General features: G+C 31.7%; 1 long non-coding RNA gene across 1 annotated transcript in view; it reads right to left on the bottom strand.

The window, feature by feature from the left end:
• Positions 1-443: 443 nt before the first annotated feature.
• The window catches only part of LOC142320177 (uncharacterized), a 67,929-nt gene continuing 52,832 nt past the window's right edge, over positions 444-15,540 (bottom strand). The window contains exon 3 of the long non-coding RNA XR_012755309.1: positions 444-642. This is a non-coding gene — a long non-coding RNA (uncharacterized LOC142320177). The remainder of the gene's footprint in view (positions 643-15,540) is intronic.

Here is a 15,540-nt window from a genome sequence, read left to right as displayed (position 1 = left end):
CGCAGACATGTAGAACATATTTTTTCTGTTATAGCCAAAGTGACACAGGAACAATTTAATTAATTCAAAAAATCTAAATAAATTATGAATTTTCTCGAAAATGTCGAGTCCTATATCAAATTCAAGAAAGTAGTGAAAAATTCAAGCAATATATTTTTTTATGGATTAAAAACAGCGGTGATAAGTATAATAGTCAATACTAGGTTGAACACAAATATGGCAGATCCTTTCGAAATATGATCTTTTAATTACTTAATTAAATTTCATTTAATATTTTTATAATGGTAATATTAATAAAATGAAAACGATATCTTAAAACAAAGACACTTAACTAATGTAATTACGGTAAAGTTATTTTAAAAGAAATAATATTAGTTATATATAGTATATAATAATAATACTTTAATTGTGAGGTAATAAGAAGCTTATCTTACCAGTCACCAACTATTGGTCATAACGACCGTTGTCAGTTGTCATATTTCTTCCTTGAAACACTGCATTTTCTGTATAACGTTAAACCAATTACTTGTAATTTTAGGCTTATTGTAAATAGAACCTTCAGCCCTATCAAGTATGAGTCTGAAATTCATTTCTATAAAGCACTAACGATAGTGATCGATGAATGGAATTTAAAATTAATACCTGCAACAAAAAATCAAAACAAAAAATTCATTGCTTCATGACAATTATAATTACGTTCTACGGTCTTTTTAATTACTCCTCCTAACTATAGATATGAAGAACCAACCATCTGTAACAACCGTCAGTACAATTGTATGCCAACAGACTGCCAGCCACTTAAACAGTTTATTGTTATGTAATAAGGTCCATGCTAAACTTACTTGACAACTGAACATCGTCTCTAATAGTATGAGTCCTGCTATGGGCATATTTAAACTCAGTTTTATTCGTAAATTCTCTACCTGACAGAAAATTATAATAGAATACGGACTTAAACTCATAACACTCCTCGTGTAACAAACATGACATCCTACCCTAAACAATGAAAAAACTTTTCATAGTCTGCAAACACATGAATATTAGTATAATTTAACTAATGCACTGTACACATCTCATTCTTTTACTTTTGTTCGAAACATTTTTGTTTTTTCAGAAGGTCATTCAACAACTTAGGCCATGTTGGGATTTTCATATCCTCTCAGATATTTTTAGCAAAAGAAAGTTACAAAAGAAACCATGTGAAGTGTAATCGGGATGAATTAAGGAAATTATATACGATTATCTATTTAAAAATGACTTGATTACGTGCAAAAAATAGGTAGAGGTGTTTTCATAAAGAATTTCCTAATTTTCATAGATCTTTTTTTCATTCCCCACGAGTAACGTATTTGAAACGACATAAAACCTTTACCGACTGTTCCACATCCTGGAGCGTACGGGCGTCTCTAAATCCAAGACAGTAAAAATTCTTTCAACATCATTTTAGCTTTGCTTTTCAACTGTCTCTTTTTTAACTCAGTAGATTTTTAATATCTTTATTCCGATCAATGACCAACGGTTATGTGCTCAAAAACTCTGTTTCACCACCTGCTACTGTAGACTTAAAGAAAATTAGGAATTATGTTCGTACAATTCAGCATGTTCCGCTCTACTTCATCGAAATTTTTAGCACGTTTTCTCACCACAGTAAAAGCGTTTAACAATTATGTACTTATTTAAATGTTTAAAAAGTACAAAAAAAACATTCGTTTTTGTCGGTAGAAAAAACGAATCACTTTCCAAAATTCATAACAATTGCTTAGAATAATGTACCGAGCAGATTGGGATAAAAGTACAATCTAATTTACTAGGTTATAATATACCCCCTATAATGATGATAATTTAAAGAAGCAAATTATTAAATGATAGAAAAAACTTTCTTAGAATTCTAAACCTTACTAAGGCTTACAAAATTCAAAGTTCCATAAGCTTGAAGGTTCACTTTCTAAATTCACATGTGGAAGATTTTCACGAAAATCTGGGTGACGTTAGCCAAGAGATGGGTGAGAGATCTCATCAGCACATGAAGTAAACGTATGAAAGGACGTATCAAGGAAAGTGTGGACTACTATGATGATGGCAGACTATTGCTGGATGTTGAAACGAGATGAACCCTATAGAGAACATAGAGGGAAAAGCGTAAAACAGAGTATAATTCGTTCAAAGAAATTTCGACACATGAAACAAAATTGTAATATTTTACATAATTCGTCATTAAGGATGGGCGAAAAGGAGGAGTGGTTTCCAAAAGCATGACATACGTCATAAAAATTAATTAAATAAAAATAAATTAAAAAATGCAGTATAATAGAATTAGGCTTATTTTGTGGCAATTTTCATTAGAAATTAAGAAGTCAATGACACCCCCCTGCCATTCTCTTTAGGCCATTAAACTATTTAGCTACAAGGATGCACAATATAATCCAACAAAGTAATTTTTTTTTCTTTCTTGTTTAACCTCCGGGACCACCATTAGGTATTACTTCAGAGGATGAGATGAATTATTTGTAACGTGTGTGAAAATGCCATGCCTGACCGGGATTCGAACCTGGGATGACAGGCTACGACGTTACCACTCGTGCCACGGAAGCCGGCGAACATATTATTTTAATTTATTACAAAATATTCGTTGTTATATCTACTTTATTGTATCACATTTTCACAATTTTTTAACTTTTAAAAAATTTTGAAATTTGCGATTTGCAAAAAATTCTGATGTGATGGAAAAATTGAAGGTTATTTTCCGATTCAGCGCTAAAAAATACATAAGAATCGATTACCAAAAAATAAACAACACAACCATCGCAGGCTTGTGTAATTAGATCACTAATCTTAAGACCAATTCCAGGAATAAAAAAACCCAATAAAAATCTTTTTCAATCTTTATTTAAATCTTACATAGTCATCAATTTCAAATTCATCTTTAATAATTATCTCCTTATCAATACCAAACAACAATTTATATTGTTCTTTTCAATATACTCAATGAACTTAATAATAAAACACTAAAAAAGTTGTTTTTTTTGTCTTCAGTTATTTGACTGGTTTGATGCAGCTCTCCAAGATTCCCTATATAGTGCTAGTCGTTTCATTTCAGTATATCCTCTACATCCTACATCCCTAACAATTTGTTTTACATATTCCAAACGTGGCCTGCCTACACAATTTTTCCCTTCTACCTGTGCTTCCAATATTAAAGCGACTATTCCAGGATGCCTTAGTATGTGGCCTATAAGTCTGTCTCTTCTTTTAACTATATTTTTCCAAATGCTTCTTTCTTCATCTATTTGCCGCAATACCTCTTCATTTGTCACTTTATCCACCCATCTGATTTTTAACATTCTCCTATAGCACCACATTTCTAAAGCTTCTAATCTTTTCTTCTCACATACTCCGATTGTATATGGAAGTGAAACTTGGACAATCGGAGTATGTGAGAAGAAAAGATTAGAAGCTTTAGAAATGTGGTGCTATAGGAGAATGTTAAAGCGACACTTTAATGTTAAGCGACACTCCAAACATACACTTTCAAAAAAGTAAAACTAAGTAACAATATGAAAAATAATAAAAAACAAGAATTTTTAAAAATATAATTAAAATATAATATTTATTTCAGATAAGAAATAATGTTTTTGTAAATTATAAAAAAATTTTGTAAATAACTACAGAATTTTATAATATCATTTTAATGTTAATAAAAAAATAACTATTAAATGATTCGATTGATTCGGTTAATAGTTAGTTCTCATGACATTTTTTACCCCTCTGACAACATTAAATTTGAAAGAGATTAACCATAATAAAGCAAAATAAACAAGAATTTACTTTTTGATATTTCAAAGCAGTGTATATTAATTAATATTAATTATCGAGAAATTCTTATGTCAGTCCAATAAATTCGTAAATATTAGCAACAATACTGAAAAATATTTGATAATGGAAAGAATCTATTGGCGTAAATAATAAACTTCTTGAACTTGTTTATTAGGCTGAAGTGTTCACAAGTTTCAACGAAAACATTTAAATACTATTATTACAAAATAGTAATAAATAAGATAGAACATAGAAAACACTATTCCATTAGTCATCCAGTAATTTTTCCATTGTATACTGAGCAACACGAAAAAATTTTCTTTTTAAATTTTTCAGAAATTGCTTTTCATAGTGAATTTCATGTATTTCCCTCGATAGAGGGAATATATGTTTATAGGGAATGTTTATAGGGAATATATGTTATATGTTTTTTGTCAAAAACATATAACGGAATAAAAAGAAGTTATTTTTTTTGAGAATATATATGACTACATGAAATCGAGAGACCTAGACAGTTCTTTTCCGTAAATTTAGTTGAGGAAAAAGATCATTCATAAACCACCATTTATTATTAAAAAACCTTTTACAACGTTCCATATTAAAAGTGTACGGATTGTTAGAGATTGTAGCTGGATAAAACAACTTGCGCTGTGGGCCCGATAAGCCAAACTAAACATACTTTATACGGCCTATTTTTAGTTTCAGTATTCACTGGAATTCTATTGAATTATCCCAAAGGATTATACCGTACTTGCAAATGAATTGATCACAGGCAGAGTTCACCATCTTTAAAATGTTTCTTTCACACCTCAATTGTTTTTTACGGAATAGACAGCGAATAGAAGATATTCTCCTTCCATTTTTACAAAGGTGACTAAAAATTATTCCCTAAAACTTTAATGAAGTTACTCTATTCAGATCAAATGTATTGCAGAGTGTTAAGTAATCCAATTTTACCATTAGTTTTTAAAACAAATTATTTAATAAATTTTGTTAATATTTAATACATTTTTGAGGAGAAAGTGAATTGTTTTTTTCATGCACCAATAGACAAAAAATTAATGATAATTTTTAATTTTGCCAGAAACTATCAAGCAAGTCCCAATTGCGTTCTAGGATATCTCACCGTTATTTATATATTCTGTATTTGAAATATCATTCAGATGTAAAAGAAAAAATAGAGGACCCAATTATGAAAGCCGGCATAAAACATTTTTATTTCCTTCCTACAAACAAATAAATATCAGATTTTATTAATTACTCTACTTCTGATTAATTCTAAACCAATTATTCTGAGCAATTTCGCACGTTAGGATTGATAAGTACATAATTATATTTTTTATATTGATATTTATTTATATTTTTTAGAATTTACTTATTTTATATAAATATTTCAGACATTTATCAACCATAAAGCTGTAGCTATTAAAATACTTTTCTTCTTTTTTTTAATCATATAAGCACAGATATCAATATCAATTTGAATGTTTAAATTTTAAATGTATTAGAAATTTAAGGAGGATGTACATCAATTGATAACTTAGATACGCAGCAATTTTCGAATAACATAAATTATTACCTGCTTGAAGAATAGGAGATATTTTTTGAAGTCATCTTGTTTTAATTACCTACGATTAGTAGATTGTATTACCATAGGTAACACACCTATGAGGGAACCATCACAGCACAAGAGCTAGTACATTACAGTTATTAAATCAGAATGATTTTCAGTTTCTGGTTTAATATTCAGATATCATTAACAGAAATCTAAAATTAATGTTCATTAATTTCGAATAACAGATGTACCTACTGCCCTAACATGTAAAATTTTGGACAAATTAATTTACAATTATATTTCTCAAATGCATGTTTGATCCAGCCGTAATAATTAATTTAGAATAGCAAAAATTAACAAATTACAGTTCGGAAAAACAAATTTTGTCAATAATTTCTCTGGTTAAATACATGGCAAGATACATACACGTATCACGGGTTCGCGTATGTGCGTTCGCGCCCGCGCGTGTGTGTGTATAGGGAAACAAAAAAAACATGCAATAAAAAACACGCATTTTAATCTTAATTATAAAATAAAACAAAAAAATGTTTATGTCTTGAACTGTGTAATAATATATCTTGCTCTTATTTAGGTAAATTATTTTTTTAGGTAAATTATTTTTTCTTTTTCACTAATTTGTCGGGATCATTACTTTAATTTATTACGGTTGGATCAAATATGCATTTTAGAAATTAATCTTTTCTAAGTTTTGATTCCCTAGATATAGATACTCACACATACACAAACACTAAAAAAAAAAAGCATTTAATATTATTGCATTATTCTGAAGGGTTTTTAAATGAAATGAACAAAACTAAAGCTAATGCCAATAGGTTATTGGATTCTCCCACAATAACGGAGGACTACAAATATATACCCATGTATGGTGAAGTTAATCGATACAGCGCAGAAAAATAATTTCTTTTTCTGTGCGCTTTTTTTTTATTTCCTTACCAAATAAAACAAATAGAGTGAACTCCGAAAGCAAACGGTATACTCCATTACAGTATGTCCCGTATTTTGTACTACAATACATTTTCGCATTAATTCCAGTCTGTCTAGACTAAATTGGCGCCAGTCTCTCTCGTTTCTATAGCAACAGACGACGCAGCTGCAGCTGCAGCGCCTTGTTGATCTTATTATACAATTTTTTTTTTGAAAAATATTTTCCACTTTGCTCGACTCGTTACACAATTGTCACTTATTTACTTCACCACTTCCAGTTTATGACAATTTACGTAAACTATATAATCGTATTTACCTAATAACTTCAAAATAAAGCACTTACTTTCAGACGAATTTCACAAAATAAATATAAAAAGATAAATAAAAATATTTTTTAAAAAATTATAATTTTTTAAGCTTAATTAAAAGGTTTAAAAACTTTCATATCTTAAATTTTCAAAAATGAAAACCTAAAATAAGACGTATGACATTTTTGTAAGATTAGTCTATAATCTCATAAACATAAAACTTTATGTTTAAATTGTTATATTTTATTTTTAGACGTTTATTTATTAAAAATTTTATTTTTTACAACTGTGTTTGCATTAATTAATTCTTAGCCTACTATTTTTGTAGAATGAAGAGATTTTATTCCTTAAAGAACCTCTTTATCGATTAATATTATCTGTCACACTCCATATGTTGAGAATATGGAAATAATTAAGAAGGGGATCATACAATTAAATAAACAATTCCCCTACTACCACAGCAAAAAATAAAAAATAAATAAATAAAATTAATACTAAATAAAATTTAGTGTTAGTGTAATCACAAAAACAGGATGTACACAAATTATGAGACGGATTTTTTTTTTTAGATTTCCATTTGATTTCTGTGTATGCACATAGGTAATTTAAGGATAAATACAAAAGTGACACGATTTTTGATATGGCGGCCCAAAGGTGCTCTGATTTAGGCAGATTATTTTTTCTTTTTTACTAATTTTTCGGGATCATTATTAATATTTATATTTTAGTAAAAGTAGAATACAAAAATTAAGAATGATTTAGAGAATGAACTTAGGTGAACAGTTACATCCTCCTTAAATTCTTCAAGTTACATTCTTCTTACGGAATCTGGATTTTCTAGCTGTGAGATCTGTTATTTATTTATATCAGTCGTTCATTATTTGAGTATTATGGCTTTAGTACTTTTATTTGTTTAGCAAAGGATAATTAATTTTTGTAAATATTAAATAAGTTGCAATTCTTTTTATTTTTTTGTAAAGATTACCGTACTTATTCGAGTACCCCCCGCACATTTTTCTTGGAATTGGAGAGAAAAAATAAGGGTGTGGGGCTTACTTGAAACATAGTCTTTAGCCAGGATAATTTATGTAATGTAAACGTTTTCTTACAAGTACCTAAATTCACAAAAATGTACCTAACATCACAAAAATGTAGTAACATTACGCTTTCGTTTATCAATACCGGATGCCGCTTATACAGAATACATCCTTAATTATTAACATCCTGTTCATATTATCGATAGGAATGAAGTTACAGTATTTTTATAAAACTGATTCATTCTGTATAGGCTGCATCAGGTACTAATGACACTACAGATACAGTATCAGTTACCCATCGTCGTCTTGTCTATTCGTCATAGTCATTGTACTGTTTGTATATATGGACGGTTATATACATTTTATCTGTTTAGTTTATCTTGTAAAGTTTAATACGGTGATTTATTTTAATTACGGCATTAAAATGAGTACAAAAGGACAGCGTCTACGATCTTTTACAGTAAATGAAAAACTGCGGGTTATAGAAGTGCAACCACTAGATGTCTGCATTAATAAACCGTTCAAATCTGCATTAAAACAACTGTACAGTAAATGGATGGCTGATGAACATATTTTTCTCACGCCTACAGGAAGAATCAAACGCCCAGATTTCTGTTTGGCTAAAAAGATGCTTGGGAATGGATTTCCAAGGAATTAGTAAGGAAAAGTTTTAAAAAATGCGGAATATCTAATGAACTTGATGGTGGTGAAGACGTTTGGCAGAGCGACGTGGAGACTACGTGGTAACTCTCCTACAGACATTGACAGTGACAGTGATTAATTAAAAATAAAATCCCATATTAAAACGTGTATTGAAATAATCCTTTTCAACACGATACTTTCTTTTCGTTTTACTGGCCTACTGATTCTGAACTAAACTAGTACTTACGGTAATTAATATTGTAATTTAAATGAACTAATTAAATGTTTTACTTTGTGAATGTTTTCGTATTTACGTATTTTTTTATCATATCTGTTGCACTTGAAAATACCGGTATATATTCGATATTTTTTTCGATTTTCGGTCCGAAAAATCGTGGTGCGGGGCTAATCGTAGCGGGGGGTACTCGAATAAATACGGTAACTTTATAATGAGAAGTTATAAATGGAACATCGACCCACAAAATCAATAAAAAACGGTAAAACTGTAAATATCTTACAGCATAAAAACACAGACTATATGAAGTGCAATCCTTTAGTTTGATTACTGGAAAATGTTTAATATTCTTGAAATTTAAATTCACGTATTTTCAAAAGACATAGTACATAAATATAGTACAAAAAATAGTTTTAATTTTTTGAGACAGGGTTTTCCATCATTAAGTGTAAATTCATTTCAGTTTATGCTTTTTAAGAATGCTATTTTTGTGTTTAAAAAACCATTTTTGAGAAACAAAAACCAAATCTGATGACAAGTAACATAAAATTATCCAGAGGTACCGGTTTCGAATCCCGGTCCGGCATGGCATTTTTCATACGTTACAAAATTCCATTTCCATATTCCACGAGCTTGAAACTCATGTGGCGAAATCATCAAGAAAAAAAAAATTTGAGGTTGTCCAATTTTGTTGACAGAAAACTTTCCGGGTAAGGTCAATTTATAACAAGAAGTTTCACCCCGGTGCTTTTCACAGAGAAGTATTTGTTGTTCTATCGTAGAGCAGAGACCATGTAAACTCTGCACCTTACGTTATACCAACAAACACGAAGTACCTAAATCCTACCACCCTATATTGAGCTCTGTGCCAAAATTTCCTTTACCTAAATCTTACATGTTTGTATACTGTTCTGTCCCCTCAATGATATATATTTTGAAAAAAAACAAGCTATATTATTTATATTAAGAAGGTTGAAAAAGTTAATGTACCAATACAGCTTCTGTAGTCATATTTTTGATTTGTTTTTTTCTTTTAGTAAGATACCGTACATTGTTGCTTTCTTTGAAAGTAAAATAAAAAGGCAATTTTTTGACAAATTAAAAACATAACTAATCTCAAGTATTTTTCAGTTTGTTCCTAAAGTGAAATTTGAATTATTTAACCAAAAAGATTGTATAATAATTGTGGCTAGATTGCTGTAATCTCAGGCTTAGTAATTCAAATTATTTTTTAACACAAAATGTGACTAAGAGAATAATTTCTCTTTAAAATCTAAGATCTAAGGGAGGGAATTAAGAAATCCAACATGTTACTTCCTATAAAACAGTTAATTAACACTTCTAAGTTTACAGACAACCAATAATAAATTGCTAGGCCAAACATGGAAAAAATACTACATCCTTAAAAACAGATAATACTGTAAAAAAAAATCTGATGTGGACACCAAATCACTTCCTTGTTTTGTTGACACCTTTTTACCAACGGCTATTAAATTACACAAATATATATATATATATATATATATATATATATATTATTTTTAATGAAAAGTACATAAAATTTTATTTCATTAATAACCTCTGATATTTTTTCATAATTTTTTTTTATTGTTATTACTGAATTATTACTTATCCTAATTTTTTTTCTATAATCAGAGGTTAATTAATTTCTATTAACCTCTTAATTATTAATAAATCAATATATTTAAATAAAAAGAAAGTTAAAAAAAAGGAGGTGAAGTCTGATCCGAACTGATGTATGTATATATATATTCTACTATATATTGTAATTTACTAAGGTAGTTTATGTTACCAGGTATTTTACTACCTCTGTTTTGGATTTACATTATATATATATTTTAAGTTGAAATAATTTCTTTAACGTTCCGGGTGAAAGGCAAAGACAGAGAGTCCTCCAAGAATTTTGGAGAGTTAAATTACGCAAGGTGGTAACTTGCAACTTGTTTGTTTTATGAATATTTATAATTATTTTATCTTAAAAAATGTAAATATATTAATTTAAATAAATCAAGCTTCATCTGACGCCTTGAAGCATTCTGTATGAAACCAACAATAACCAGTGTATTCCACATTGCATTTCACGCCCTCAAAGATGAGGTGTATAAATTTACATTGCAAGGAGTAACTTAAGTCTTATTGATGTTATATCGTACTTGACCTAATAGTTTCTGATTACTTGAAATAGTTGTACATTAATTGTACATATCTTATGAACCGTACGTGGAAAACAAATATTTTACAATCAGTAGGAACCTGTTTCAAAATTTAAAAAAGTTATTTAACATCGGTGTTACTAATTATAATAAAAGAAAATTACTCGAATCAGTAGATAATAAACTCGTAATTAAAAAAAAATACAAATGGGAAAGTTTAAACATATGTTAAGAAAGATAGAGAATTTGGAAACTTTCAAATTACTCTCCTATAAAATTGGTAATTTGCGACTGTGACTATTCTTCGCCTACACTTTAATTTGGTATTATTTTTTTGTACCAAGGATAAATTAAAAATTGTTTAATACTTTCTCTACTATCTTTGAATTTGAATTTTTAGACAATCTTAACTTAAATATTACTATTCATAAGATTATAATTTAACACCAACATAGAAGTCCACTTTAAGTTAAGATTAAATTTCCTGGCCTATCACAGCCTCTTTCATACACTTCAAGCTTACCTGGTGAATTAATACAAACTGAAAAAAATAAATAGGATCGTGTTATTGGTTACTTTTTACTTGGTACTCTTGGATTGTTATTATTTCTTTAAATTTTGTGCATTTATTAACTTTATTTTCTATTTAAAATAAAAGTAGACATAAAAAAAATTCTCAAACATGTTAAAAGTGCTTGAAGAAAAATTATACGTATAATTATAAACGAAATACAAAAGAAAAGTAGTAAGATAAGAGATCTAAGTGTCGGTAAATCTGAAAAAGGACTTTATATGAAATGACATTTAATAACTATCACTGAATGTGAGCTAAGACCGTTTGAAATGTTTGAATTTGCATAATTTTTTTACTTCAGCTAACTTTCTACGGTTTCCTGGAAAAATAAGTAAACTACCTGAAAAATATCACGCTATTCATTACTATGTTATAACAATCGAAACTAATTAATAGTAATGAAAATCGATGTAGCCTAGCTAGTGACACTGAAGAAAATTCCTTTATGAAACAGTTATTTTTCTATTTTCTGAATTTTAAGGCACGGACATAAATAAACAAGCAAAAAATGAATTGAAAACCTCTTTTTTTGTTAGATTTGGTTTTTTACGAGTAATAAAGAGCGAGAGTAAACCCGTTTTCTCTTTTTTTTTTTTTAGTCACCGGAACCACCGTAAGGTATTAGTTCAGAGAACGAATGAGGATGATATGTATCAATGTGAATGAAGTAGAGTCTTGTACAGTCTCAGGTCGACCAGTCCTGAGAAGTGTGATTAATTGAAACTCTACCACCAAAGAAGGAGTCGAGTTTGTGAATATACTGTGGTAACACGTGCTGAATACTGATCAGCGTTTTTGGCTAATTTTGATAAATTTTTTGGTTGTCTTTTCTGTCTTGCGTATTACGCAAATGTTGGCAGACTATTACTGGACACGTGTGCGAAATTTTAAGAATTTTCGTTGACAGATTGATTAGTTATTGTGATTTTTCAAAAAGTATTTTATTCTTTCATAAGGAACAGTGTATAAAAGGACAACATAACCTGGTAATTTAGTAAAAAATTTCTAAGTTATTTGTTTATTTGAGGCAGATCAGTGACATCAGTTGTTTACGTCTAAAAGTTGGACTTTTCCAACTTTTCTCAACTCACCAGGCAAAAGTTGGACTTTTCCAACTTTTCTCAACTCACCAGGCAAAATTTTCTAAGTGTTAGAGGTGAATTATAAGGGGAATTTCCTTTTTTTATAACTTCCGAATTCTTTGATCCGTACCCGAATCCTACAGTATCTCGACGAATACCGACCCCCCGTCACCCAAATCCGACCTCGGATTTTGGTGGATACATTTTCGGTCTCTCCGATCCACTGATACCACCCCTCAAAAAGTGACAAGTGGGTACTCAATTTACGCGGAATTGAGCCCTGAACACGTTTTTGAAGTCAGAATTTAAATAAAAATACTTTTTGTGAAGAGTTCAAGGTGACATTGTAATTTTGCTGGTGTTAAGAGCATGGAAGAGAAACAGGGGTTCAGACCGAGGAAGAGCCTGCCTAGGTCACCTGTTAGAGAGCAATTGAAGTTTTTGCCGCGCGAGGAAGAAGGAGTATCCTTTGTTGTGATGTAACCTGTGGCAACTAGAGTGTTAATTAAATTGCCTAAGAGCAATTTAATTAACGAGTAGGTCGTTGGATCGGCTGATGAAAAGGCGTAGGAAAGAAACTGATGATAGAGAGGTAGCATCGGGTGAGGCGTGTTCGCATGAACAGCCGTTAGAGGAAGTCGTAGTCCAGATCACGAAGTTGGCAAAATTAATGGGTGCGAATGTCAACACGAAGTTGGAGATAAAGGAGTGATCTCTCTGGCTTACTGAGCTATTGAAAAAGATAATCGAGTTGACGGATTCTGGATATTCGTGTGGAGGTGCTATAAGTGGTCGTGCAGTGGACGCGGCTATCCAGACTGCGCAGATTGAGAGTAAGAGGCTGCTTGGCCAGGTGGAGGAGGGAGTACTAGAAGAGGAGGTTCCTGATTTGATGATTAAGAGATGGCCTACCTCGTTTTTTGAGAAGTGCGAGGAGAGGAAAGAATCGGTTTTTGGTGTGTCGAATGACGACTTTGTCGATATTTTTAATCTAGCCAAAGACTCTAAAACGGAGTATGGGTGGAGGATTTTTCACTATGTCGTTAAGAAGGCTGTTGAGAAATGATAAATTGAAGCGAGGCCAATTGGTGGTGGAAAAGGGCCAAACGGAGGTATTATTGGGTGAGCTTGAGGAAGAAAAGTTGGGGCCTGCTATGCAATTGTCGTAGATACATCTGTGGGAGAGAGGTTGGTGGCTGAATACCTATATCGGGTGATAAAGAAGATCACTCAGCTTAAATTAAATGTTGTTTACGGGGCTGTAAGTAACAATACTGGTTAGCATTGTAAAAAGGTTTTGGAGTAGGTGGACAGAAGACGAAATGAGAAGGTGATTTTTATGGAGGAAAATAAGTTACGAGTGATGGATCTTAAGGGTGAGCAAGAGATCAGAAGTGAGGGGTTTAATGTAATAGTTTTAAGGAGCAGGTTACCTCTTATTCGGACTTGTTGAAAAAAATTAAAAAGGAAGTTAGTAAGGAGGAATTGAGTGAAGTATTATCAATTAAATAGGGAGGTGGTGAGGCTTTGCATAAAAGACCAAGAGGGCCGGTGGAGAAGGTTAACGTGGTCAAAGAGAAGCTCGCTGGTGTGAAAATTACGAGAGAAATGAGAGGTAAACTGGCGTCCATATTCATTAAATAGACTTGATACATGATATCTTGAGCTGGACGTGTCTGATAGAGATATATTGTCGGAATATATTGCAGGTTGGATGGGTAATGTGCCGGATCGCAATGAGTGACTTTGAGGTGAGATGTTTTCGTTGCCATGAGGGAGGGCATTTAGCGGCAAGATGTGTCGGTCCTGATAGGTCGAGGATATGTTTTTTATGCAAGGATGCTGGATAAGGCCAAAGAATGTAAGAAGAATCCTATGTATTTGATGTGTGGTGAAGTTGGATACAAAATCGGAGGAGTACAATGTGCAAAGAAAAATGGTAAGTTTACTACAAGTAAACATGAAAAAAGGTTTAGCCTTTCATGATGCCATAATGGAAATTGTTAAGGTGTCGTACGCCTTTTTTATATCGAAGAAGATAGCAACAAGGTATTGGCGGTTCAGGAAGGCGTTTTGTATGGCTGTCTCCATTGACACCAAATGGTCAATGGAAGATCTCCCTTGTCGGAAACCACACTGCTTCGAAGAAAGAAAGCCATGTTTCTCCAAGTACCATGCAAGCTTACGGTTTACCATTCTCTCCATTATTTTACATAACAGGCTTGTTAAAGAAATAAGTAGCTTATTAGGTAATTAACTAAAGTAGCTTGAGGGATAAGTTTTGTCTTTACCAGGCTTTAGTAGTGGTATAATAAATGCTCCTGACCAGCCGGGCGGAAAGACTTGTACGGAGAATAAACCATTGTAAATACTCAAAAGAAGTTGTAGTGCTGATTTAGGAAGGTGTGAATGCACACAAAGGCGAACGTTGTCTGGTCCAGGGGAAGTGTCACGTGAGTTCTTAAGTGCGTGCAACAATTCTTTAAGTAAGAATGGAGTGTTCAATTCACCAACCGAAACACCAATATGTAACGCCAATATTTCCATCTGTGTTTTGTACCTTTGAAAGTCGTTACTATATGACGAAGTGAGAGATACCGAGCGGAAAGATTTTGCTAAAGTATTTGCTACAGCCGAAGATGATGTAAGGAGTTCTCCTTCATCGATGAGACCGAGAATAGATTGCCTTGGCGACCTGAAAATTGCATAGATTTTTTTCACACAGTAGACGTGGGAGTAGTACGTGAGATGGTGTTCACATATTTCGTCCATGAATTTCTCTTAGCGTTCAAGAAGACCCGACGGCACACCGCTCTAGCCCTGCGGTACAAATTTAGATGTTCAGTTGTAGGTCTATTATTGAATTTGCGTAGTGCCCGCCGTCGATTCTTAATAGCACGTTTGCAATCATCATTCCATCACGGAATGGAAGAACGTTTAGGATTGCCCGATGTTTCTGGGACATATCTGCTGGCTGTTTCGAGTATTATAGGCGTAAAAGAGGAAAGTTGCTCAAGGATGTTCGCACCGACGTCATACTGCGATTGGAAGGCTTTATAATATCCATCCCAATCTGCCTTTTCAACAGTCCACCTCCGTGGATGTTGATTTTTATTAATTATTTTTGTTTGGACTATAAGAAAGGCACTTCGGAAGTAACTTCGTCTTATCGTAC

The sequence above is a fragment of the Lycorma delicatula genome, chromosome 2 (assembly GCF_047948215.1).
Source record: "Lycorma delicatula isolate Av1 chromosome 2, ASM4794821v1, whole genome shotgun sequence".
Classification (NCBI taxonomy): Eukaryota; Metazoa; Arthropoda; class Insecta; order Hemiptera; family Fulgoridae; genus Lycorma; species Lycorma delicatula.
Note: the sequence above shows the minus strand (reverse complement) of the source record. Positions and strands in the feature narration are given on the sequence as shown.